This window comes from Macrotis lagotis, chromosome 1 (assembly GCF_037893015.1).
Source record: "Macrotis lagotis isolate mMagLag1 chromosome 1, bilby.v1.9.chrom.fasta, whole genome shotgun sequence".
In the NCBI taxonomy this organism is placed as follows: domain Eukaryota; kingdom Metazoa; phylum Chordata; class Mammalia; order Peramelemorphia; family Peramelidae; genus Macrotis; species Macrotis lagotis.
This window is the reverse complement of record NC_133658.1, coordinates 821415349-821442801: the sequence shown is the minus strand read 5'-3', so window position 1 is coordinate 821442801 and position 27453 is coordinate 821415349. Positions and strand designations below refer to the sequence as shown.

The window sequence follows — 27453 nt, the reverse complement described above, 5'->3', positions numbered from 1 at the left end:
GAAAGCAACAATAATAATAGGTGAAATTTATAAAGTGTTCAAATTGCACAACAATCCTGTGAGGTTAAAGGCTTTTTAACTCTTTTAAGGAAACTGATTAACAGATTAAATAACTGTCCCATGTGAGATTCTATTCATCTTCCTCACTTCAAGTCCAGCACTCTACCACCAGGCCAAGTCAAGAAGCACTTACTACATAACAGACCCTGTTCCTGCATAAACAGATAGAGAAAGGTAAAAATAGTAACAGTCTTCAAGGAGCTTATATTCTAAAAAGGGTACAGACGAGAGGGGACTAGGAAAAATCTCTTACAGAAAGCGACTCTTGAGCTGTCTAGAAGGAAGTTAGGAGAGTTAAATGGCGGAAGTGAGCTGGGAGATCAGGTAGAGGTACGGGAAGTGATGACTACAAAAGGCACCAGAGATGGGAGCGGTGAAGATAAGAGAGACACACAGGTTTAACAAGGGATTGAGAGTGGCTTGGGAAGAGAGTGAGATGATCAGGTACATGCAACAGAAATATCTCTTTGGAAGGTGAGTGGGGGATAAACTGCAATAAGAGACTTGAAGTCACTTAGATAACTATGACAGTAGATCAAGCTAGGAGGACCTCGATCATTGTGGTGAAAGTCAAAGCAAACAAACAAAAATTTGGCAACAGATTAGATATATGGGAATTTTTTCTAATTCTGTTACATTCCTAATAAAAGCTATTTATAAACATTTTTAAACTCCCTTCTATGTGAAAAAAAATCACTAAACTTCAAGCAAAAAAAGTTCAAACCCTGGAACCTGAATCTCTATAGTTTCAAGCTTGTATAACCTTGAGAAAATCATTTCATCTCTTGGGGACTCATTTTTTACATTTATAAAATAGAGTTGGGAAGAGTTTAAAATTAGTCTCTAAGACTCCCACTAACTCTAAAATCCTATGGTTTATAGAAGAAAATTGTATAATAACTAAATTGCAGGATGATAAACTGTGGCTTTGCTACTCTGATTAAGGCAATGATTCAAGACAATTCCAAAGGATTCATATTGAAAAATGCTATCTACCTCCAGGGAGAGAACTGCTGAATTCTGATTGCAAAATGAAGTATGTGTTTTTTTTAATGACCATTATTTTTGTTATTTTTATTTTGCATTTTTTTCAGTATGGCTAGTAAAAATATGTTTAACAAAATGAAATGATTTAAAAATAAAATAATTAAAAAAAATTTAAAGTCCTATGATTTAGTATTATTTGACTTTAGAGACTGAAATAATTTTTTAAAGGTTTGACTATAAGAGTTTTCTAAAATTTTGCTTTGAACACAGTAAGTACTTAATAAATGTTTACTATAAAATATGAATTCAAAATTAAAGACTCTACAACTTCAAAAATTTAGAAACATCTAATTCAACTTAACTTTAAAAATTAAAAAATTAGAATCAAGAAAGTTGTGACTCCTCAATATCTAGGTATAACTAGTTGTGTCTTTTAAATAGAGAAAAATATAACATAGAAATAAAAGGTCAATCAATGAAGACTGATTATTAAAAAAAATTAATTACATTATCATTATCTCTTCCCTTTCTTCCATCACCACCATCCTACTTTCATAAACACAGAATTTCAATTAATTTGGAGTAAAGAATACCTAAATAAACCCCAGTACCTTACATTAAGGTAAAGGAAAGAGAACTAGCTTCCTTTTATGAAAACTTAGTGTCTAATGGGAAAAAAATCCAGAAACCTCTAGAGTTTTTTTCTTCCTGAAACTTGTTACTTCATGGGGGCTCTTAATATGCCGAAACACTGGAAAATTGCCCAGAAAATGTTGACAATATGAGTATTGTTCTATTAAAGAAAATTAAGCAATAGCCTGGGTTAAATCTCAACCTTAATTTTTCCTGACAATGTTAGAAATTTTCAATAAAGATGAATGTAAATGATGCAGAATAAACATGATTAGGAGGCTTTAGCAACTGGTGAAATCCAGTCCTAAAGATGGTTTTCATTAAATAATGTCCTTGTCACTGATGCTGGTTTTTCTCTTTTTCAGTAAAAGTCACAGTGTGGAAAGTCTATCCTATAAAAGCCTTGAAAAGAGAACAGAACTTACATTAAGATTTGTAGTGAAAAAAAAAAAAGTGAAATATGTGTCAGAAGACCAAAGTTTTAGGCCCAATTTTGCCTTTAATTCAAAATGTGATTCTCAAAGTGAGTCACTAAACCACTCTGGGGACATTTCAATGTCCTCATCTACAGAATAAGAAGATTGAGACAAATTGTCCCCCTATTACCTCTTAAATAAATATTCTATGATAACCTTGTTATCAGTTAAAAGTAAATAATATGCTCAGATTCATTTTTTCTTCATAAATAAAACTTCTATTCCAAATTTACAGCTACCCTCTAGCCCTCACAGAATGCCTATTTGCTTCTTTTGCAGATAATTCAGAGCAGGGATTACTTTACAGTTCTTGACAAATAATAGGTGCCTAATAAATGTTTTTCTTTTTTTTCTTTTTCTTAGCAAGGCCAATGGGGTTAAGTGGCTTGCCCAAGGCCACACAGCTAGGTAATTATTAAGTGTCTGTCTGAGACTAGATTTGAGCCCAGGTACTCCTGACTCCAAGGCTGGTGCTTTATCCACTATGCCACCTAGCCGCCCCTTAAATGTTTTTCTGATTGTTGTAGTTAAAAGAATTAAGCACAAATTAATCTTCATTAATCACTTGGGAAGTTTTCTCATTCCAAACAATGTGAAAAACATGAGAGAAAATGAATTATGCAAGAACTTTCTTAAAAAACTACAATTTATTGCAAGTCAACAAACATTTACTGAACTACTTTGTGCAAAGCACTGAAAATAGGCACAAGGAATGCAAAGATGCTATGAAATTAAATTTTTCAAGTAGCAATATTAAAAAGTTTATAGAAAATGCTTGGATTCTTAAAAGGATTACTAATGGGTATAAATATAAAAAGTTATGTACAAGAATATAGTATAATTCATTCATATAGTGTATCTCAAAAAATAGTAAATTGAAATAGCATTGATAAAACTGAAAACAAAATTGAAATCAGAAAAAAAAAGAAACAAGATTTTCCTGATTCAAATATTTAGATGAACTGGCATGCTAAATTATATAAGCAACATTCATGAAAAAAACCCAAACATACTGAGTACTACAATGTATGAGGAATCCACTACTTGGTTTTGATGCAAAGATGAATAACAGTTATTGTCTTTTAAAAAGCTTAGGATAATAACAGGATTGTAGATGAAATGCCAGCCCATTCCATTTTCCAATATGATTTAATTGTTAGAGGATTTTTCATTATATTAAGACACAGTCTGAAATTTCTACTCATCCTAGCCACAGAAGATTAATTTCTTCTGTCCCAGAATGGGTTTTCAAAGTATTTAAGACAACTATAGTATATATTCCCTGTTTTCTCTTGAGGCTATAGAAGTTCAGTTTTTTAATCACTTCTCATTTTTCTAAATAAAAAGTAAACAGCATACACAATAAGGAAAAAAAAGAAGCAGATATGAATTAATAATGTATTTTTGCTCAGTACCGTACTAAGGGCTAGGGATTCAAAAAAAGAAACAAAAGATAAACTCTTTCCTCAAAAAACTATCTAATGAAGGAAATAATAAGGAAACAAGTATGTATAAACAAACTATAAACAGAATAAATAATAACTAAGAAACTGAAAGGCATTAATTAAGAGAGGTTGACAAAGGTTTTCTTAAATAGCATTTTATAGTATGGCAAAAACTAGGCACAGAACAACATCTCACACCCTTTAAAGCAAGCAAGTAAGGTCAAAATGGATATAGGATTAAGATAGAAAGGGTGATATCATAAGCCAATTAAGAGAATAAGGAATAATCTATCTGTCCGATTTATATCGAGGGGGAGAAATTTATGACCAACAAGAGATAAAGAGCATTATAAATTATAAAATGGATAATTCTAACAACATTAAATTAAAAATCTCTTGCACAAATAAAATCAAAGCAACCAAAATTAGAAGGAAAGCAGAAAGTTGGAAAATAATTTTCACAGATAATTTTTCTGATAAAGGACTCATTTCTAAAATACACAAGAGTCATGTTTATAAGAATACAAGTTATTTTCCAACAATTAATAGTCAAAGGATATAAACAGGCAATTTTCAGTTGAAGAAATTAAAACCATTCATAATCATATGAAAAATGCTTCAAATCATTATAGAGAAATGCAAATTAAAAAAACTCAGCTACTACCTCATACCTATCAACTTGTAAAAATGATCAATGTTGAAGAGGATGTGGAAAAGTTGAGACACTAATGTACTGTTGGTGGAGTTGTGAACTGATCCAATCAATCTGGATAGTATTTTGGAACTATGCATAAAAGACAATAAAACTGTATATACCCTTTGATCCAGCAATACTATTACTAGGTCTATATTCCAAAGAGATCATGAAAAGGGGGAAAAGACCTACATGGACAAAAATATTTATAGCAGCTCTTTTTGTTGTGGCAAAGAATTGGAAATTGAGGGGATGTCTATCAATTGGGAAACACTTGAACAAATTATGGTATGAATATTATGGAGCACTATTGTTCTACAAGAAATCCCAAGGAACCAGATTTTAGAAAAACCTGGAAAGACTTGCATGAACTGATGCTGAGTAGTAAGAATAGAACCAGGAGAACATTTTACACATTAACACTGTGAAATAATTAACTATGATGAATGTATAGTTCTACTTGGCAGTTCAGTGATCAAGGACAATTTAAAAAGACTTATGATTTAATGCCATCTACATCCGGAGAAAAAACTGGAGTTTGAATGAAGAGCAAAGCATACCTTGTTCACTCTTTAAAATTTCTTTTGTTTTTTCTTTCTCGTGGTTCCTCTCTCCTTAGTTATAATTTCTCTAATTTTATAACATAATTTATATGGAAATAAGTTAAACACAATTGTACATATAACATCTGCAGAGTCTAAATCTGCAGAGAGATCAAGAAGAATGAGAACTGAGAAAAGACCATTTGTTTAGCAATTAAAAAAAGATTATGGCTAACTTTGGAGACAGCAGTTTTGGTGGAATAAAGATGTTGGAAACTAGATTAGAAGATATTGAGGGAAACAGTGAGAGGAGAGGAAGTGCAAGTACCTATTGCAGACAGTTTCTTCAAGAAGTTTTGCCACAGAGGTTAGAAGAAATATAAATTGGTACTTAGTAGGGATGGAAAGATCAAGGGAGGTTTTGGGGTTTTGTTTTTTTTTTTTCTATTTTGAAGATAAGAGAGTCGTGGAAATATTTCTAGCCAGTAGGGAATGAGTCAGTAGACTAGGAAATATCAAGAATAAAAGAGTGAGGATGAGAGAGAGGACAATCTATTAGAGAAAATGGGATGGAATGAGATAGACTACAAAGATAAAGTTTGTTTGCCTTGGTATGGGATAAGGCTACATCTTCATGTGAGACAGGAATAAAGGAAAAGATACGGATAGAAAGCATTTGAGTGATATGAGTTCATCTCAGTGAAGAGAATGAATGACCTCAATTTTTTTTTTTTTGTAACACAAAGTTCTCATGTTAGAGAATGGGAGAGGAGAAACCACAGGAGGTTTTAGTCAAAATGAAAAGATTAGGAAGACCCACTGGGGATGGAGGTATAGAATTGCCTAGTTGTATTGAGGACCCAATTGAGGTTGTGTAACAAAATTACAATCAGAATGACTGTTTTGTTCAGGTCCACCTGTATAGGAGGAGAGGTGGAGGAAAGTGTCAGTGATCCAAGGCTGAGGCTTGACGGGACACCATCAGTTATATAAAAAGGGACAGGGGAAGAGGAGAGGATACCATAGGATTGAATTGATTCATAACAAGAGCAATGTGAGGGAGAGATGATTGAGTGCTAGTACAGGGGTAATGGTTTGGGAGGGAACTGAAGGACTGAAGACCTAGGGAATCTGTAAATAACAGCCACTAAGATTTTGATTGGGTGGCAACTATGGGTTGCTCATATTTTGGTAGAGAAAGGTATTGCCTCTATGAGGTACAGCTTTGTACCCCTTAACCCTCTTTATTCTTATTAAATAAAAATTTGTAAAAAATCAATATAATTATTAATAATTAATTTAAATATATAAAAAATAATAATAATATAAGTAAAAATGAGTGAAATTTAGTCATTTTATGTTTCTTAGACAGCTTACAAAGCTAGACATGAAAAGTAGTAGTGTATAGTTGGAGATAATACCTGGCTATATTTTTGCCTTTGTCATTTAGCAGCTAGCTGTGTGGTAGGCAAGTCCATTGATTCTTGGTTTCTTAACTTGAAAAAAAAAAGGTGGATAATAATTCTTGTGGCACAAGATCAGAGAGAAAGGTATGTATACCATTTTGAAACCAAAAAATTCTATATAATTGTGATCTATTGTTACTACTCCAGTTTTATTATTTCTTCTATCCTGTTAAAAATGGAAAGCACAATTATGAATACTAAGTCAAAACACAAAATATTTTTGCATAAGGTCACATACAGAACTGGAAGCAAAGGACCACATTATTCTAACTTCCGTCTTTTAATTGGAGCATATTCTTGATTTGCAATCATTTATGTGAAATATATGTAGCCAGAAATAAAACAATAACTTTCTCCACTGCCAAAATAAACTTTGCAAATCCCCAAAATAAAATAGTGAAATGAATCAAAATAAGCAAGTCAGGATAGAAAAACAGTCAATGGAATTTTGGTGTTTGGTCAGCAAAATCTGCCACAAAGACACAATGTTGTTTTATAAAAAAGGAAAGTGGTGCTTCATGAGGAACTGAATACAAGCTCCACCTGACATACAACATCCTGAGTTATAGGTGAGCAATAGCAACCAGATCAAAGGGCTTGGCTAGTAAAGAAGTTTTAGACCTTATCTACAATATGTTTCTGGTCAGGAAAAAAAAAGACCTGATCCTGAAAGACAAAAATAATTTCCCTTTCCAGTAAGCTCAAGTTAAAATAGTTTGGGTTTCTATAAAGCTATTGTAAAAATTTTATGTTACAATGATACTAATAGCCTTTATGACTCACCATTCTAATGAAATGAACTGCCCTATGCTCAAAGTTGGTCTTATTGACTTCTTAATAGAAGGGCATGTCCTCCAGTGGTCTCTTTCAAGAGTAAAGATGGATTGTACTGACCCATCTCTGCCCAATTTCCCTTGAGATCACAATCATATTTCCATAAGAGTAACGTCTATGGTCAAAGAACCCAGTCCTTAAAGGATGGGTTTCCTTGCCCTCTAACTAATCCATTATTTTTCTTTTCTTTTTTTTTTAGGTTTTTTTTTTTGCAAGGCAGTGGGGTTAAGTGGCTTGCCCAAGGCCACACAGCTAGGCCATTATTAAGTGTCTGAGGTCGGATTTGAACTCAGGTACTCCTGACTCCAAGGCCGGTGCTCTATCCACTGCGCAACTTAGCTGCCCCTAATCCATTATTTTTCAACTAGTTTGCCAAAATAGACCATGTGTCCAGTGAAGACTGATTTCACAGTGTATGTGATTGTAGCTCAGATTTTCCTTTCTGTCTAGGTCTTTTAATATACTGAATGCTACTGGAGCTACTCCAAGGTACATGTCCATGTGCATGCACTTCTTTCTCTAATTCACATCATAACATTTTCTTAAGAGACCAATTTTCACCCGAATCTTAATTCTGTCTAAAACGTACCCTAATATATGGTCCTTTAGCATGATGACCTTCAGGGAAACTCACTACCCCATAAGGTAGTACATTAAGAAATGTTTCCTTACGCCTCCCTATAAATTCTCCTCATCATTAATCCTAGTTCTACTCTCTGCCCTCAAGCAGAAGTTCTTATTTCCCCATTCTACTATCCATTAAGTAGGAATCCAGCTCTGGACCTGAAGACCTTTTTCATACACATATACCTTCCATATCTACTCTGACATTATTGCTAAGCTTTGCACATGGACACATTCTCTCTATTCATACCTAATTGGTCATACTAACAGTGAGTACATGTATACTCCCATACTTTGAGGAATCTGTGACCTCATTAACATGGACACCCCTTCACCAGTACAAGCTGCAAATCCTCTACATGCCTTCATTCTGTGAGATTCTTGCTTGTATCTTTGCACAAATCCTTAAGTAAAGATTCATTCAATATATTATCAATTCCATCCTCTGGTTCTCTTAATGTCACCAGGGTATCAAACTAGTCTTGTTTTTTTCCTCTCTGTTGTTCCCCACACAAATCCCACAACCAGTTCTTCCTCTTCTCCAGATATGTGTTTGTGTGTATGTATAAGTATGCATGTGTGTATACACACCTCCATGAAGTCTTTTATGCTTCTTCTCATATAATCATTACAATATGGTACTGCCTATGCACATTCACCATATGTTTTTACACCCCCCGCCACTTTCAGTCACCATTTCCCAAATATGGCAGGACAAACTCAGAGAGCTCAAAGTGTAACACAGAATTATGAACTAATAAGCTATAAAAAACCATCACTGACTAGCATTCACTGAAGATTATATATAGGAATGGGGACAGAGGTACAGGATGACACTAATGTTACAGAGCATCAAGGAGAACCAAGCACATGGATGAAAGCTATAGGTACTCCTAGGGCATAATACATGGGTGAAGGGAAAGGGATAATAGAGGATAGCCTTCAGAATCACTCTCTATAAATGAATTTTTTTAATGCCAGAAAATTTTATGCTTTGAATGGTATGTGTTATTATAAAGGCTTTCTTCTATTCATTATCCCACATCTGCTTTTAATGACTTAAGGAATGTTTAAATACATCAGTCATAAATTTCAAGGCTACGGCATTAATAGCTTAACAGATAATTATTAACCAACCAAGAATTATTTATTAAGTACCTACACCAAATATAGTGCTAAATAATAAGGGATATCCAGTAGAATTAAAGTCCATCAAAGACCCATACAATGGAGTACTAACAGCCCCTAACATATGGGTTCAAATCCCTCTAATAACTATAATGTTCACCACATAGTGGCCTTGGACTAGTTGGTTAACCTTCCTGAACTTCATTTTTCCTTAACTGGAAAATTAGGGGGTTGGACTGGATGGTTCTATGCTTAACACTATAAGAGAAGCAGTGTGATATAGCAAGTCATTACCAGATATTTAGTTTTTACTTTCAAACTTCCAAGGATTTCATCATATGAGTTTGGATTGCTATCTGCCATATGGACCTGAATGACCTGAGACATGGCAGGGGGAGATGAATTGCAGGAAACCTTGGGGGGGGTCTCTATTCAGCACAGGTCTCTGCAAGGAATACAGCTCCAGAGAAAATGAGCAGGAAAGGGATTCAGATGGGAAGGAGCTTAATGGTAATGATAATAAATCACACGATTATATCAAGGATAGAGATAAGAGACAGAGAGACAGAGCTATGTCTTGGCCAGGGTCATATGGCTATATGGGAGGCAGAATTAGAGCCTGGGTCTCTCTGATTCTGAGGTCAGTATTTCCCCCATGCATCTATTACAGAACTAATAGTACACTTCAACAGGGGAGCAGGCAGGAATATAGAAAGTATATATCATATCTGAGTCTTCTGATTAGGGATTAGAGAAGAAGAATACTGCATGTTTTGTTAGGTAATAGGATTTCCAGTTCAGGGGATGAAGAGTGGTAAGAATAGAGGAATTTCTGAATTTTGGAAATCCATCTAACAGAGATATTTTGAAGAATTATATAATCTATAAACATTAGCCAACTGTGGTACTTCAGGGGACCTGCAATTTCCTCTCAGGCTATTTCCTCCACTGGCAAAGACCATAGATAGGCTCTTTAGCCTTTAGAAGATTGGCATCAAGAGTGTATGAAAAGAAATCATCAGTTGACTGCCAACCTTTTGGGGATATGCCACCCCACACTTACCAAGGTTGGTCTTCAGGCATGCAATCCAATGAAGGGCTGGCACTCAAAACTTTTCAAACTTGGGACATGATTTGCCCAATCTTACTCTCTACTAGCATAACCTTTAAAAACCGAGGATCAGCTTCATATCATAGTGAGGTATGGAAAGAGGACATTGGTAGAGAAGAAACTTTACTTAAGTTGTAATTAAATATCTTGTCATTAAGTAAATCATAAATAAATTCTTTAGAATTTAAGTAATATTTAACAGTCATTTGTTAAAACTTACAAAGTTTTGCTGGAGATACAGACACATTATCATATTAAAACATTTATTTAACAGAATGGGTTAGGATCTGTTTTAAAGCCCTAGGGACAAAAGTAAAACATTCCCTGCCCTCAAGGATTTTAGAGTTCAGTTGGGACATGTACATGTGCATGTGAGTATATAAAGAGTATAAACAAGACAAATACAAGGTGGTTTGCAGGAGGTGAGAGGAAAGAAGAGAAGGGAGATACCGCAGAACAGGTATGAGGAACCTTTTTTTCTGCCAAGGGCCATTTAGATATTTATAATATTATTCATAAGTCATACAAAACTTTCAATTTAAAAATTAGCCTGCTATATTTGCCCAAAATTTAATTAATACATCCCTAAAAAAGCTCCTAGATTTGTTGAATTTCGAGTTCCGCCTGCTTGGTTTTTGGACCTTATATGGCTTCTGGGACCTTTGTTCCCCAGAAGTTAGTAGGCCAAAAAAGTCTTGAAGTTTGTAGAACCTTTACTAAATAGTGAAAATAAGCATTTAAGTATATAGTCAAGCCTTTTGGAGGAAGGGATTACAATCCTGGGAAAAAACAATTTGAACAATATTATAATTCCCTGATGCCTAGAGTTACAGAACCTAGTTATTCAAATTAAACTACCAGAAATGAAATTCAATTTAAAGTAAGGACATCTGAATTCAAATTCTATAATATAAAGTATGAACCTAGGCAAAATGCTTTATTGGGGGGGAATCTCAGTTTCCTGAACTGGGGAATTGACAGTTAGTGGTAAGAGCTTAGGTTTGAGGGCAGAAGCCTTTCCTGAAAACTTGAAGGCTCACCAGTTGGGTCACCCTTAGCAAGTTGTTAAACTTCCCTGAAACTCACTTTGTCATCTATAAAACTAAGGGGTTTGGATTAGATGATCTTTGATGTTCTACCCAGGTCTAGAACTATTTACAAAAAAAAAAGCAATGTGGGCATAATAGAGCACAGAATTTAGAGTGAGGACATGGATTAAATTCTCACCTCATTTAAACTCTGCCTTGATTTAAGGAATATGGGGGTAAATCTCAATGGCTAATGTCCTTTCTAACTTTCCACATATACAATATTACTCCTAGATAATCTTTAAGGAATCTTTGAGCTTTAACTCCATAAGATAACAATGTTTTGAGAAGCTGAAAAAAGGTAAAGGATTAAAGAGAGAGGACAGAGAAATGAATTTGTCTACTTCTACTTCTCCAGGATTACTCTTCCCATTTAAAAAAACAAAACAAAACAAGGCTTTCCACAAGGCTTTCCATCAAGGATGAAACATAACTCTGTTTTGAGTTTGTGATTACATAAATATTAAAATTTAAACATTACAAAGATTTTATCCTTTTAAAAAATTGTTATAAAAATGTTAAATCACAAACTTTCCCAGGCTTTTCATGTTTGAAGATTTATTAATACTATAAAATTACAATTGCTCAAATAACAGAACTATTAACTGGATTGATTTTGAGGGTTTTTTTTGGCAAATTCCAATAAAAGGGACCAATATTGCAACAATTCACATTTTAAAAGAACTATGGTTTGCAAAACAATTTACTTACACTTTCCTCACATAATTCCTATAAGACAATAAAGAACCAAGCTTGGAGATGGTGCCTGACCCAGTCACATAGAAGAAGCCTTCTGCCTTTGAATCCACTGTGACTTTGTGATAGGACCAAGTTTCTTCTATTTCATGAAAATAAGAATTAGTTTTCCCTAAAAGGCAACAAAGCTGTCCCTAGGACTAAACCACTGTCTTCCTTGATACATCTTCCTCATCACCTAAGGGCACAGAGTCCCCCCCCCCAACATGGAATCCCTGTCTTGGTGGATTTCTGAATAAGTCAGTCTACTATGTCCTGTCGATGAGATAAATTTTTGTACGGAAATGAGGGGAGGTGAGGGGAGTATCATTGTATTCTTACTATATATCTTTGCTCTCTTGGGACAAAGTAAACCTCCTTCTGTTAATTATAGAATGAATTGCCTCCTGTTGTCCCAAAACTGAACCAGAACTAACAGCCCCTAACAGACTGGGTTCAAATCTCTCTAAAAACTCTAATGTTTACCACACTGTGGCCTTGGACTTTATTTCCTGGAGCTGTAAAACCAGGGTGTAGTACTGAATGACCTCTGAGATCTCTTTCAATTCTAAAACTATGAGGGAGACTGTGATATGACAAATATTGCACTAAACTAGGAATCAGAAGATCTGAGTTCAAATCTCACCACAGATACTCAGCCAATATGATCTTGGGCTAGTCACTATCAGAGACTTCACTTTAAAAAAGAAAATCTTAAAAGGAAATCTATAATTAGTATAAATTTGAACAATCTCCTGCTCAAGTACCCAATCATCAAAAATTAGTTTAGGTTCAATATGAATATTTGCTAGGTCCATAACATTTCCTTCGATTTTTGGGAAAACTTCAACAGGAAGAACTGAAAGAAAGAACAAATCTCACTAACCAGATGAGCTTTTACTCAAAGAAGCATTGCAATTAGTCAAAGTTTTGTCACAGCAGGGTTCCCAGCAACAGAAAAAAAAGATAATGGTGACAGTTTTGAATTGAAAATATATTCAGCCTTGTCTAACCCTAAATCTGCCACATATAAATTAGTTTAAAAAGCACTCACTCTTAATCAAGACACCATTTCAGAAGTTAATCACTAAAACTACTAATGTCCTAAACTGTAGCCAGATATATCAAGGAAACCAAATGAGGAAACATGACCACAAAATGTTTAAAAAAGGTAACACAAAAGAAAACCTCAAAGAGGCATTATTGATGATGTCTTAAGTAAATAAGAGTCAAGGAAGTAAGAGAACAACAGTAAATGCAACAGAGTAGAACTATATTTACAGGTGCAAAAAATTCTGAAATAAAGTTGCAGGAAAATTCATAACTAAAATTTCCTTCTGAATAAGTAAATTACTTCATTTTCCCACAAGATACTTTGAAAGTATTTAACTTAAAAGGATATTAAGGCAGATGATTATATTTAACACTACCACCTTCTGTTTGCAAAACTCCAAAGCTTGGTTTGGACTCATCAATGTTACCTAGTTTCCTTTTCTATGAAAAGAAAACTTACAATCATATGCTAATTAAGGAAATTTCTAGTTTATTTTTGATTTTGGAAATTTCTAGTTTTTTTTTAGAGACATAAGATATCCATTTATTATAAACTGGAAATTATTTACATGATGAAACAAAGATTTCAGAACTTCAGTGGAATGGGCAACTTTCAGACGCCACTTCATTAGTGATTTCAGTCCACATATTTCCCCAGAATGTCACTATCTCTAAATAAGAAATAGTCCTTGTCCTCTATAACTACTTTGGTGCCACCATATTCTGGAAGAAGAACTTTGTCTCCAACTTTCACACTAACTGGCTGAATCTCTCCACTCTTTCCTTTGGATTCTGATCCAACAGCCACTACTGTGGCTTGTAATACTTTTACTTGAGACTTCTCTGGAAGCATGATACCTCCCTTGGTTAACAGTCTCAGCAGCACTCCTTTCCACCAAAATTCGGTCAAGGAGGGGAAGAAACTTTCTAAAAGCCTGCCCTGCCATGACTCCTGCCGCGGCCCGCAGCTCGCTGTCCGGCTCAGTCTGTCCACCAGAAATTTCTAGTTTTGACAGAATTATAGCAAACATCCTATTAGGTTTGCTTTTGCTAAACTTTTCTAGAGATTAAATCACTTAAACTGCAAGGTGCCTTCACTATGCACAAAGATCAGGAAAAACTATGTTGGCCACTGACAGCTGTAGAGGAGCATCATGGGACAGTGGGAAAAGCACTGATCTAAGTTTGAGTCCCATTTTTACATACTAGCTTTGTGACCCTGAGCAAGTCCCTCTATTTCATCTGATCTAATTTTTATCACTTATATTATAAAAAAAGGAGAATAGTCTTTACAGTCTATTTTAGGTCTAATATTTTATAGCCTGCTGAACTATATTAAAAGTAGAAACTTATAGGAATCATTGCTTTAAGTCATCAAACTCCACAGCCTTAGTTTATGTATTTTCCACCTTTGGGATATGCTGAAGGGAAATTATCTTCTAGTCTATACTATGTTTCTCCCAGAATATAAGCTTCTTGAGAAAGTATTGTTTCGGGGCAGCTAGGTGGTGCAGTGGATAAGCACCGGCCCTGGGGTCAGGAGTACCTGGGTTCAAATCCGGCCTCAGACACTTAATAATTGCCTAGCTGTGTGGCCTTGGGCAAGCCGCTTAACCCCATTTGCCTTGCAAAAAAAAAAAGAAAGTATTGTTTCATCTTTGTACCCATCTTTGTACCTGCATCCCTAGGACCTAACTCAGGACCAAATTAATCTTTATAAATACTTGATTGATTCCTGATCTTCTGAAACCAACTGTTACCCAAATAATTCCTACTGTTCAACAATAAAAGGAACAAACCTTGCATTTGTACAAAGGTTTAGTCTGCAAAGTACTTACACTTATTATCGCATGTGATAATCTCAATAGTCCTCCTGTGTCATAAACAGGGCAGGCTTGGTTAGGTGGCTCAGTAGACAGAGTAGAGTGCTGGGTCTGGAATTAGGAAGACTCCTCTTTCTGAGTTCAAATCCAACCTCAGACACTTACTAGCTATGTAATCCTGAGCAAGTTACTTAGCCCTCTTTGCCTTAGTTTGCTCATCTGGAAAAGGAAATGACAACCACTCCAGCATCTTTGCCAAAACAAACAAACAAACAAACAAAAACAACACCAAAACACCACACAAACTCCAAATCACTTCGTGAAGAGTTGGACACTACTGAAATAAATGAACAAAAACAACAAAATTATTAGCCACAGGTACAGATGAGGGAACTGGAGTCATGAAAGTGATAGTCTCTTTAGCAGTTCACAAGTCAACTGGTAGTAGGTCAAAGATGAGCTGTATATCTGTGCTTTTACTCAACTGAAAGACTTACATGGGACAATAGTACAATATAGTAGAGAGAAAAGCCAATGTAACCTTAAGAGTAACCAAGATGTAGAGGGTCTCTAGACATTGCAATGAGTTGCCCAAAGAGGCAATAGTTTCCTCCTTTCTAAAGATATTAAACAAAGGCTGAATGACTGAAGATGTAGATCAAATTTTCATTCAGTTCCAGAATACAATTGAGATTTCTGAAGCTGCCCCCATTCCTGATATTCTATGAATCTGAGAGTAATAAAGAGTAATGAATGGATTTTAAAAACAAAGACTTTGGCGGGAATAGATGTAAATAGATTGGGCTGTTACTTTATAAAGTAAATTTATAGAGGTTGGTCTAGATAATCTACAAAATCTCTTCCTACTCTAAGAGTAATTAAACTATCCAGTACTCTATTATGCTACTAATAAGAGCTTTCCTTCTGTATGCTCCCAACTATTTTTTGCTGTTCTGGGGTAAGGGGATAAAAATGAACACCTAAGATATAAAATATAAGTAAACATTAAAGAAGAAGTTAATAAAACTTCAACAGTCATACTGAGTTTCAGAACAGGAAGTAGTATTACAGATCATCTAGTTCAACTCGCTCAATTTTATATTTCAGGATCCTAATAAGTGGCAGAGCCAAGACAAATACCCAAATCTCTTAACCCTCAGACAAGTTCTCCTTAAACTACATAGTCTGCTATCCATTAAAAGATAATAATGGTACCTAATGCTCTTTCTATCATTCAGGTAAATCCTGATAAAATCATTCATTAAATTAAATCACATTCTTCACATTTCTAAATATCATCCACAATTATGTTTGTTTAAATTAAGTTTAAGGATAAATATTATTTCCAATATATACTGAATCACCACCAAGTCCCCAAATAGTGTAATGATGTTAAATTAAATATCTAAAAAGAGAATGATCTGGCCTCAGACACTTAATAATTACCTAGCTGTGTGGCCTTGGGCAAGCCACTTAACCCCATTTGCCTTGCTAAAAAAAAAAAAATGATAAGGCTAGACTTTTCTGAAATATTTCCTTAAGACATTTTTCTCCCTAAACCTAACAAATATATAACAAAGTATAAACTGTCTACAAATTTATTGATGTTCCTATGTTCAAAGTTCATGTTTAGTGAGGGCGCTACTGATAAGAAAGATGTTTTTGTGATGGTGAATGCCAAAAGTAAATCCCATAGTGGGAAATAGGTCCAAAGGATTTGTAATTATCTGATTTTTTTTTTAATTTTTCTTGACAGTGAAGTTTCCAATGACTAATTCCAAAAAGGTAGTTGAAATGGAGGAACATGTCATTCAGTTCTTTTATACCTTCCACAAATATTTAATTAGTATCTCCAATATGAAAGGCAAAGTGTGTGTGTGTGTGTGGGGGTTAACAAAGATTTTAAAAAGACATAGTCCCTAACTAGAGAGGATAGAGTACAAAGATGATAATAAGTAAATGTAAGGTCTAGTATAACAAAAAAAAAGAGATCTAAAGCACTAGAGAAAAATTAAGGGAGGAGTATACTTTTAGGTGGGGAAGGGATGAGGAAAAGGGAAGATTAGGGAGATATTCAAGAAAGAAGTGACACATGGGTTGGACCTTGAAGAAAAAAAAATAGGAGGATAAGAATTTTTTGGATAGGCACAGATGAGAAGGGTGCTCATTCCTAGTACTTTTGGTTGGTTTTTTTTCTCAGCATTTTATATTCTTGAATAGTTTTAGACTTAAAGTTGGAAAAGCTTTAATAAAAGCAAAAAGACTCCTCATCAGAAAGTTTTACTGAATTATTTTGGTCATAGTAAATCACAAACCTGGAACTAAGGCAAGGAAATGATGATCTATATATCACTGAAGAGAATGACTCAAAGAATCTTAAAGAACTTAAATAAATTTTAAAAGGAGTTCAAATAATGATATGAAATATCATTCTATAGAATTCAGAAACAAGTTGATTTTTAAATGTCCTCCATAAATAGTTTTGCTTATTTTAAACTTATCTTCAGAAAAGAAAAGTAACAACCTGATCTCTAAGCTTGAAAGCTCATTCTTTGTTAAGGAACTAAAAAAAGGTATTAAAAAAAACTGAAGAAAGGAATATAATGAACTCACCACTTATCTTAATTTTCATTTCTAAGTTGCTGGAAAAGAAAGAAAACATTTCCCCCTCCCTCCACCCCTGCCTGCTATTAGATATTATCAAAAGACCTGGCTTCTATAATCTATTCTCTTGACAATAAGTGAGGATTTATTCAGTCTGTACCTCCTCCCATAACATGATCTCTCATTGGTATTTCAAATATAGTGGCAGTGAGAAGGAAGTTTTAGGAAATCCATCAGAACCTTGGACAATATTCACCTCACTAAAACATCCCCTCTGGTTGAGAAATGCCCAGAAAAAAAATTGAATGCTTTAACTGATCTAAAGTCAAAGCTGTGAACAAACACTTGACTGAGCAGCAAGGTCTCTGGACTACAAGAGGTTCTCAAACAAGAAAGAAGTGAAGAGGGAAGATTTGAATCATCTCCCCAAACATCACTCTGGAGGTTCAGTGCTCCTTCCACACTACTGTGATGTTCCTTAAAGAGATTAGACTAGATGGTTCTCTAGCTACATCTATCACCAAAGAAATAATTTTGTAAACATATAAATTTAGTAAAAAAAATATTTTTATTTAAAGTCTTTCAGAAATTTATTATTTTGATAAATAGCATTTATTATGTTAGAAATGATGTGATGCAGTGGAAACAGTATTAGATTTGGAGTCATATGAATCCAAGTGTGAATTCTGACTCTACCCCCAGGTGGTACTGGACAAGTCATTTGAGCAGTTTGGAACTCAGTGTCATCATTTGTAAAATGAAGGGGCTGGATCAGATAATTTCAAAGGTACCCTCTGGACCTTAAATCTTTTATCTGATGACAAAGTGATTTATTATTAACCCCAATAACATGATTTCTGGTAGGAGGTTTAAAAATAAGCACCATGTTTCTTCAAATGTCCCCTTGTTCTCTTACATTGTGATTGTGCCATTTACTTATTACAGAATTCATGAAAAAGCAAATAATTGTTGTTTATGTTTCCAAAGCAAAAGTCCCAACTCTGAGTAAAAGCATTACAAAGAGTCTGTGATTAGAGCACCATTTCAGAAATTTAAACTTTTGTAGATTCTCTTCCATATGCCAAACCCCAGCAGTCATAAAATTGAACAATTTGATAAGGTTCTTTATTACTAATCAATTCCCAAACAAGCTGTAAACAAAATCCTGTTGGGAACATGTTTCTTAAGTATAGTTTACATACTAATCACAAATCAAATTGGAGACCAGACTTTTGTAAAACTACTCTGGAAAAAAGTTATCTAGGCTGCTGCATTTATATTTATTCAGTTCAAGCAGGCTGGGTGATAATATCCACACCATTTGTACTACTCATGGGTACACAAGTCAGCAGGCCTTTATGACCAACCTTCTTTCCTCTTAGAAATGACTGAACTGCCACAAAATTGAGTTGTATTTTAATAGTAAATATTTCCACAAATATCATTCTTCAAGTATGAGGATTATTATAAATGGAGTTAAATAGTTTTATTTAAGAGTTAAGATTCAAGGGTGTTTCAATGTGAGAGAAGGCCAGAAGCATTTTAACATGTGTTTTAAAAGGCATGCCTGGTTTCCAAACATCTGGGTAGTAGAATGGTTGGTTCTCAGGCCCCTTTGGCACACCCAAGGATAAAGTAGGATGGTTACCTAGGAAACTAATGGTGAAACTACAAGCCTGGTGCTTCAAAGACTCATAATGAAGATGATCAGTCTCAACACAATCCCAAAGAAAAACGTTTGCCAAATACGCATGAGAACCCACTTGTAGAGTCTATAGTTTGAGAAGAAATGTTTGGCATGGAAAGGATGCAGAAAATAATCACATTCATGTTTTAAGAAACCACATGCACACAGTAGAGAACAAACAAAATTATGGTCTTCCAAAATACCTTACAGTTGAAAGTTTACAGAAAACCTCAAATCTTTACAACAGATCTAAAAAAGATTTGAGAGAAAACAGGATAAATGATTCCGATTTGGGATTCTTTCAATGGCCAAGAAGATTTCCAGAATTCTGAAGCACATTTCAGCCTTCAAGGCAGAAATGGGGGGGGGGGGAGATGGGGGGAGCTCTCAGGAGCATAACCAATCTCCCCAAAGAGTCCATTTACAGTTATTTAATCCACTCCATCTAAGTTTTTATGTCATGAATATGATTGTTCCTCTTGTTAAAATTTTTACTGTTTTTCTGGAACATTTTCTTTTTATGAATCAAATTCCTGAATATTATTCCCATGATCATACTAGGGGATAAAAAAGTAGGAAAAATAGAACAAGGAGATGCAAATTTACCCTTTCCTGGTATAGTAGGAAGAAAATCAAAGTAAGAGTGAGGAGTCATAGGGTCTAGTCTCAGGTTTACTAGCTACTAGTCAGCTATATGACTTGGTTGCCATACCACCTTTCTGGACGTAGTAAAACAATCATTGTCATCATCAGTTCCTCCATTTACACAAAAGTCTAGCTCAGTGTCTTCAGGAAAACAAAGGTGTTCTAAGCTCAAATATTTAGGCCTACTGACTGAAACAGCCTGTTAGTCAAGTATCTGAAGTCTTTTTTAATGTGTTGAGCACTGTGCTAAGGAATACAAAAAGGCAAAAATAAAGTCCTTACTCTTAAGGAGCTCATAGTCTAATGGGAGAAACCACCTGCAAATAACTATTCACATATAAGATGAATACAACATTAATGGAAGTTAGGTAAGAAATTAGGAAAGGTCTCCTGAAAGAGGTAGGGCTTGAATCATGAAAGAAGGAGGAGAATCTAAGGAGTCAGAGAAGAGAGAGCGCATTCCAGGCATAGGGAAGGGGGGAAGGAAAGGGAGAAGGCAGTTCAGATGCAGAGTGGGACATTTTCTTATATTCCTCACTTTATTTCACTTTCTCTGACAGTTGAAGATTGTTTTACTTATGACTACTCTCACCATGACTCTACCCTTCCTCGTAAAAACTACTGTTGGATGGAGGAACAGCAAATAAGGCAGTGTCCCTGATCATAGACTTAGGGGAGAAGAATAAAATCAGAATTTTGGGAATGAGTAAAGGATGCTAAAAGGCAAAGAGGATTTTAGATTTAAATGTGAAAGTAACATAGACACTGTAGGTATTGGAGTGAGGGAGTGACCAGGTCAAATCTATGTTTTCAGCAAAATTTCTTTGGGAATGGAGAGGATGGAACTGGCACAAGGGGTGGGGGGATGGGGGAAGTGGAGAAATGTGAGGTAGGAAGACTGATTAGAAGGCTATAGTAACAGTCCGGGTAAGAGGTGATGAAGGCATGTACCCAGGTGACTGTTATATGAGTGCAGAGAAGGGCTTCTCTAGAAGAGATGCTGGGAAGGTTAAAAACACCTGAAACAACACAATGGATGTGGGAGTCGACAAGTGAGGGTACTGTGGAACCTTGGATCTGGGTGACAGAAGCAAAGCTGACACTGTCAGACAAAAGAGAAATATCACAATTCTGATGTGGATTTCACATAAACATGGAACATGAGAACCAGACAGCCAAAGAAACTTTGGATTCTTCTACCAGAACAGGTCTAAGAAGCAGCTACAATAGGCCTTGAGTTCAGAAGATGTTATTTAAAACTTTAGTCTTGCTGAATCACAATATGCCAGCAATTGTAGAACTTCTTTTTAAAGGAATCACAAAGGTCCCTGGTAACACCATATTGTAAATGATCTTTTGAAGTAGATTAAGACTACTTAAGACACTGAAACTGAAACAAAACAGTCACATGACATTTCCAGCATTCTCATCAGCAGTCTCCCCATCCCCCTTAGGCCCTTAAAACAGTTAAACCATGAAACTTTGCAACTTTCTATTTGAGTAGAGACTAAAGTAGCTCATACTGTCCATGAGAAAAAATCCAATGTGGGGAAGAAGCAACTTGAGGGAGAGAGACTTACACATGCCTAGGTGGAGCCTCTTTTATACTGTGCTGGCTAAGGTTCTGTCTTTAGCTTCTATAATTCATTTTCAAAAAGCACTTAAGAGGTACAACACCAAAAACTTAAAAACTGAATTAAACAGTAAACTTAAGTACCAAAAGTGAAGTGCTAGTCAGGATCCCAAAGCTTTTAACCAAACAATTTCTTCAGGACTAGATATAGTAGGAAAGAATCACTATAAATTATTCCTATTTCCCCAGTCCCTCCCACCTCTTTTCAACCTCCTCTTTCAGGTTCCTATCCTCAAGTTCCCACATCTACTACCAGAAGTAAAAGCAAACAAAGGCAAGCTGGACCCCAACTCAACTTTGGTTCTTCCTAAATTAAACTTAGTCCTCCCTAAAACATAAGGGCAGAAGTGGAGGGGAAAGAATGGGGTGTTATAAGTGACTCAAGAATACTTAGTCCAGAATAAATTTTTTTTATTAAGACACCTTAATAAATGGCACACCTCTCTCAAGCATGAAATCCCCAAATGCTAGATATTATATGCACTTTCAAAGGCTACACTTTCCAGTACCTTAGAGCCAATCATTGGCTGGGATGACAATGTAATTGATATAATTCACCCCATATGTTCCCCACCCCTGTTCATTATACTAATGAGCAAGAACAGCTACCTCCTTGAGCACGAGCAAAGGAGAAGGAAGCAGACCCTAGTAAACTAAGGAGTGGGGCAGACCTGATCTAATCTCAGGTTTTTTTGATCAGGTGAGGCTAAGTCTTTTGACTTGGCTCACATACCTACCTATAGGCAACAATACAGGCAGACCCCAGTCTTTGCAATGTAAACTAACAATTCTCCCTTCACATTCTTATGGAACCCAAACATCCATCCCCACACTCCTCAAATAGGGTATGTGGGAGAGGGTTCACACAGGAAACAAAACATAAGACCCCATTTAAAAACATACCACCATGCTGCAATTTCAATCCCATGTGGCATTTAAAGAACCTTAGCATTTCTTGTGATCCTGTTTTAGGTATTTATGTTGTTTTTTAATTGTGAGAATAAACTACTCAGAAAAGAAGCATGTGCATAACATGGGTGCAGAAGGGCTAAAAATTTTTTTTAATGTCATAAAAAAAGGGGACAAAAATAAGAAAGTGGTGCCGAATTCCTAGAAAATTACTTTTCATTAACTTGTTTTTTTTTTTTTGTTTAAAAACAGCTATAGCAATTGTCCTTCTGCCTAATACAAGGCAAGTTTATGAAGTGAAGAACTTAATCCCTATATAAATTTTAATGCTAAGGAACTCACACAGAAATTCAGGGAAAAGCACAGCCTGGTGTTTATCTCATTTTTGAAATGAAACAGGAAGTCAGGATATTATAATCACTTCCTTTTTTTGGTTTTTAAGTAAACCCATTGATTAAAAGGGGGAAGTAGAGCAGGGAAGAGAGGCTGAGAAAAAAACATAGGACTGGCTATTTATTTGATGGATAAAGCATGTTCTCCTACTTCTCTGGACTAGAATTAAGCTAAAAATAAAAGTGAGACAGATCTCCACTATATGTGTTGCATACCACAAAAGGAGACTAGTTTGCTCAGAGTAAGATTATTAAAAGATGCTGAAGCATCAGCAAGAACTGTTACTACAAACTGTAGCTGAAGAAAAAGGCTGTTTTTAGAATTTCATTAAAATGATCTGTGCTAGCACTGCACAATTTTCACATAATGCAACATTACCTAACTTTACAGTCTGACTGACTCATTAAAATATCACCTATACTTTGAATCTTTTTATTTAAAAAACCCACAAATGTCTATAATAAAGCATTCTCTTATTCAAGAAATATTTCTTCAGTGTCTACTGAATGCATTTTGCTGGAAGCTGGGGAGGGGGGCACAAAGATGAGAAGCAGTACCCACGAAAAAGCTGTATTTGGAATCAGGAGAAACCCTGTGCTTTGTACTTACTAGTTCTGTAAACCTGGCTGGACATTTTACTTACAGTCCTTTATCCTTTGTTTCCTCATACTTAAAATCTTTTGAATAGTATTTATAGTATCTAATTCAAGTAGTTATCATAAGGATCAAATAAGATAACATGTAAAGGACTTTGTAAATCTTAAGATATCATATAAATGGCAATGGCACTTAAAAGATAAAGTTCCTGCTTGTAAGAACCCTTTAATCTAACAGGGAAGATAAGATCTGTGGGTAAAGACTGTATAGGAGGGAGGTGAATGTTAAGGGTCAAAAGATCAGTACAAGGGGTGGCTAGGTGGCGCAGTGGATAGAGCACGGGCCTTGGAGTCAGGAGTACCTGGGTTCAAATCTGACCTCAGACACTTAGTGATTACCTAGCCCTGTGGCCTTGGGCAAGCCACTTAACCCCATTGCCTTGAAAAATATAAAAAAGAAAAAAAAAGAAAAGATCAGTACACAGTGATAGTTCAGAAGAAAGAGAAATCACTTCTTGCTAGAATAATCAGAAAAGGTTTCCAGTAGGAGGTGATATGACCTAGATCTATAAAGATCAGTAGGAGGTTTATAGTTGGAAACTAAAAGGTTAGAAAGATTTTCCAAACCTAAGGAGTAGCATGAGCAAAAGGCATAGCAACAGAAAAAGGCAAAAGTGGTCTAGATGAACTGCAGCAAGTAGAACTAATGGTACATAAGGAGGGAAAGGTAAGTTGGGTCCACATTGTAGAAACCATTGAATATCAGAGCAAGGTATTTTGACTTTATTCAGTGGGAAATGGTAGACAATCAAAGGTTTTTAAATAGGAAACTAGATCACAGGAAATGAATGCAGCACTGAGGGGAGGAGGGAAGAGACTGGAAGCAGGATTTGCAGTTTACTGGACTGTTACGATTATAATGGTTTGCAGTCTTAAGGATCTGAACTAAACTTGTAGTAGTGGAAATAGAAACAAAGGGGTATTTAATAGATAATTCCAAGGTCAACAATCAACAAAATATGTAAGACACCATGCTAAGCATTGGAGATACAAATAAGAAAGAAAAAAAAAAGACAGTCTCTCTATCTTCAGAGAACTTACAGTCTAAATAGAACGACAATACACAAAAGGAAGCTTAGATGAATGGTGGTGGTGGCCTAAGGGGGATAACTTGCCTGAAAGCATGATTTTCAGGGTCAAAACCATGCAGAGTAGCTGATGGTACCTGAAGTTAACTGGAAAAATCTGAGCTCTCTATAAATACAGAACTTGAGAGGAGTCCATCTAGCTCTACAATGAGAGAGAGTTACTGCAATTAATATTATGATATTTGATTGAACTTAGTGGACAAGGAAGACAAGATATATTACTAAATGATTATATTTCTGACCTGCCAGTTTGAGACAAAAGAATAGGAGAAAGGTGAAATCTGGTCTTCTTTCCTTTCCTTCTTCATAGCCTGAATATTTGGGGATTGGGTGATCCTCTTTCCAGAGAATGTTGTCCAATTTAAGTCTGTGTCAAGAGTGATCTTTGGGCAAACTGTTACAGCATTGACCTCTCATATGTCCTTGCATTCCTTGAAGTCGAATATCCTACCAGACCTTCTAATGATCCCAAACTTATTCCTGTCTCCTTAGAGGTTTCCTAAAAGTTGACATTTTCCCAAATAAATAAATAAATAAAGACATACTAGATACTAGAGTTCTTTTATAAACTCTTATAAAGGACCATGACATAGGTCTATCTTTTTTAGGTTTTATTATAAGATCCTTTTGATGCTTCAGTAATGAAACTGCCTTCTAAAGAATCAAAGATGTGATTAAACCTTGTATGAAATTCCTATCTACAGAAATAGTATTATAAAAACCTCCTAATATTTAATGTGAGCAAAAATTTCATAAATTCATTGTTTTATCTGAATTGCCAGATTTATTTAAGCTCATTTTATCATAATTTCTTTTCTTTCTGGCTCAGAGTAAGTTTTAGCCTTAAGCAATAAAATTCTAGCTTGGCATGAAAACCAACCAGCCCACCACAGCATGCCCTGCCATCATCTTTTAACTAGAAGTGACTATACTTTGCTGGATCCTATATGCTGTACTTCACCAAGAAGTCATAACTTTGTTATAAAGAGCCTAATAATAGCACCATTCCAAGGGGTTTTTATGTTCCCTTTTGGGAAAAAAAGGCAGGGCATTGGTTAAAAAGGAATAGAATGAGGGAAATGGACAAAACTTGAAATAAAAGTTTTATTTTAGAGAAACAGGAATGGAATGTATAGAAGAGGTGGCTGCTGAAAGAGTCACTCTCTTGCAAAGTTATTTCTGTATTTATCTACATCACAAACAGATCTTAATTTAAGTTATTAATATGAGAAATCTAGCAAGCATCTATTCCTGCACCCCATGCAAAGTAGAGCTAAAATCTGAAGCAGCATGTATATGGGAAAGAAGGGTAGATTGGAAGGTGAAGAACCTGGATTTGAATCTCACCTTTGCAATCTCAGTGATATTGGTAAGGTCACTTCTTTCTGGGTTTCAATTTTTTCATGTACTCACTGAGGATATAAGTCTAGATTATCTCTAAATATGCTTGTAGCTCTAAATTCTATATTCCTACAAATTCACACAAAAGGTGAAACAAAAAAAATGAGTCACTTTCACACAATAATGATGCTCCATTTCATCTAAGATGAATTATCTGATATAGTACAGTAGAGCCCTAACTATCCTCAGGGTCCATGATACTGGGATGCCAACTGACCTTTTAGAGAATTTATTAAAAGTATGGAAATAAAATTATGATTTTTTTCTGAAAAATTAAAAAATGGGGGGAACAGTAATAATGAAATGGCTGTTGCCATTGATGAAAGTGGAAAGGTATAATTAAATATAATTTCTACTAAGAGGGACTTTTAATTTTTATATGTCATGGACCCTTTTTTCAGTCTGATGAAATCAGAATAAGGCTTTAAAATAACTGAGGGAAAAGCTTACTTTCATTTAAGATTCTCACAAAATAATTTTTTCTCTATCCACGTTCATAGATCTCTGGGAAATCTAGGGGTATGTGGATTTCATGTAAAGAGCTTCTGCCCTAGAGGAACCAGATTATTTTTTTAAATAAACAGCTCCTGAAGAGAAACATGAAAAGTATTAGGTACACCTAACACCACACTGTTCCTTATAATCATTTCACACTTAAAATTTGATGAATTTATTTCCGAGGTTCTCAAACTTTTTAAAAATTTTGTGCCTCCCCTTCTCCATAAAAATCTATGACTTCATTTTTCTAGAAGTATGCTCTTTGCATTTCATAATAAAATAATAAAATTATCTTCAATAAAGTACCTGAAGTTCCCTAAAAGATGTGACAGGAAAGTGATCCCCCTACCCTCTCAACCCAGCCCCTCAACACACAAGCAGTCCTCTCATCTCTTAAGGAACCTTCTTCCTTATATTTTATCATCTGCTCTCCATGGATAATAATGTAGATTTTGCTTTGAAACTTTTTGCCCAATTATAGTCCCTACAAATGACAGGCCATCATTCTTTAACTTTGCTAAAAGCTTCCAATATTGCTGATTCTGGGGGATGTGCCAGGATTATCTATTACCCCACAGGGCTCCCTCCCTCCAAAAGTGTTGTTATTTCCAGAGTGCTTCAGAGTACTAAGCAACATCACAATTACCATACAGTAACTTTACCAAAATTGTTAAACAGCAAAGTATTATATACAATTGCAAACAGCAGGTTCCTATGAAAAGGGCTGCCAACCTCTCCTACAATGCTTTCTACTGTGGCAGGACAATTCTGGACACAGGAAAATGAAAGTCCAATTTTTCTAAGCATAAATGAGCAGATTGGCCAAGAAAAATAAAGCTGTGAGTTTCATTTTCCTCTCATTATAAATTAGCAAGTCCCCTTAGTTTAACTTAAAATAAGCCATATTCTAATGGTTGCAGCATTTTTCAATAGCTGAAGCAAAGTTATTCCAAGTCCAGAGTTATTCAATGTCCAGAGGAGAACTTTTCCCCAAAGGATGACAGATTTAGGGTTAGAAGGGCCTGTAGCTGTCATTTAGTTCAACTTCCGGATGAGGTCCAAAGTCTTGAGAGGTAGCATTTTGCAAGTTAGCAAGTGAGAGTGCTTGAATTTAAATCAAGGGGGTCTCTGATTCCAAATCCATTTTTTTTCCTGACAGGGAACTATGCTGCCTCCTTACTTGTTTCAAAAAAAAAAAACTCAAACCCAGTGAGGGAAGGATACTTGTCTGAGGTCACAT

The 27453-nt window shown here is 35.3% G+C and overlaps 1 protein-coding gene and 1 pseudogene across 5 annotated transcripts in view; both read right to left on the bottom strand.

Moving 5' to 3' along the window:
- LRCH1 (leucine rich repeats and calponin homology domain containing 1) overlaps window positions 1–27453 on the bottom strand; it is a 248650-nt gene that overhangs the window by 133743 nt on the left and 87454 nt on the right. The window lies entirely within an intron of this gene.
- Window positions 1453–27453, bottom strand: part of LOC141508457 (10 kDa heat shock protein, mitochondrial pseudogene) — a 46431-nt pseudogene continuing 20430 nt past the window's right edge.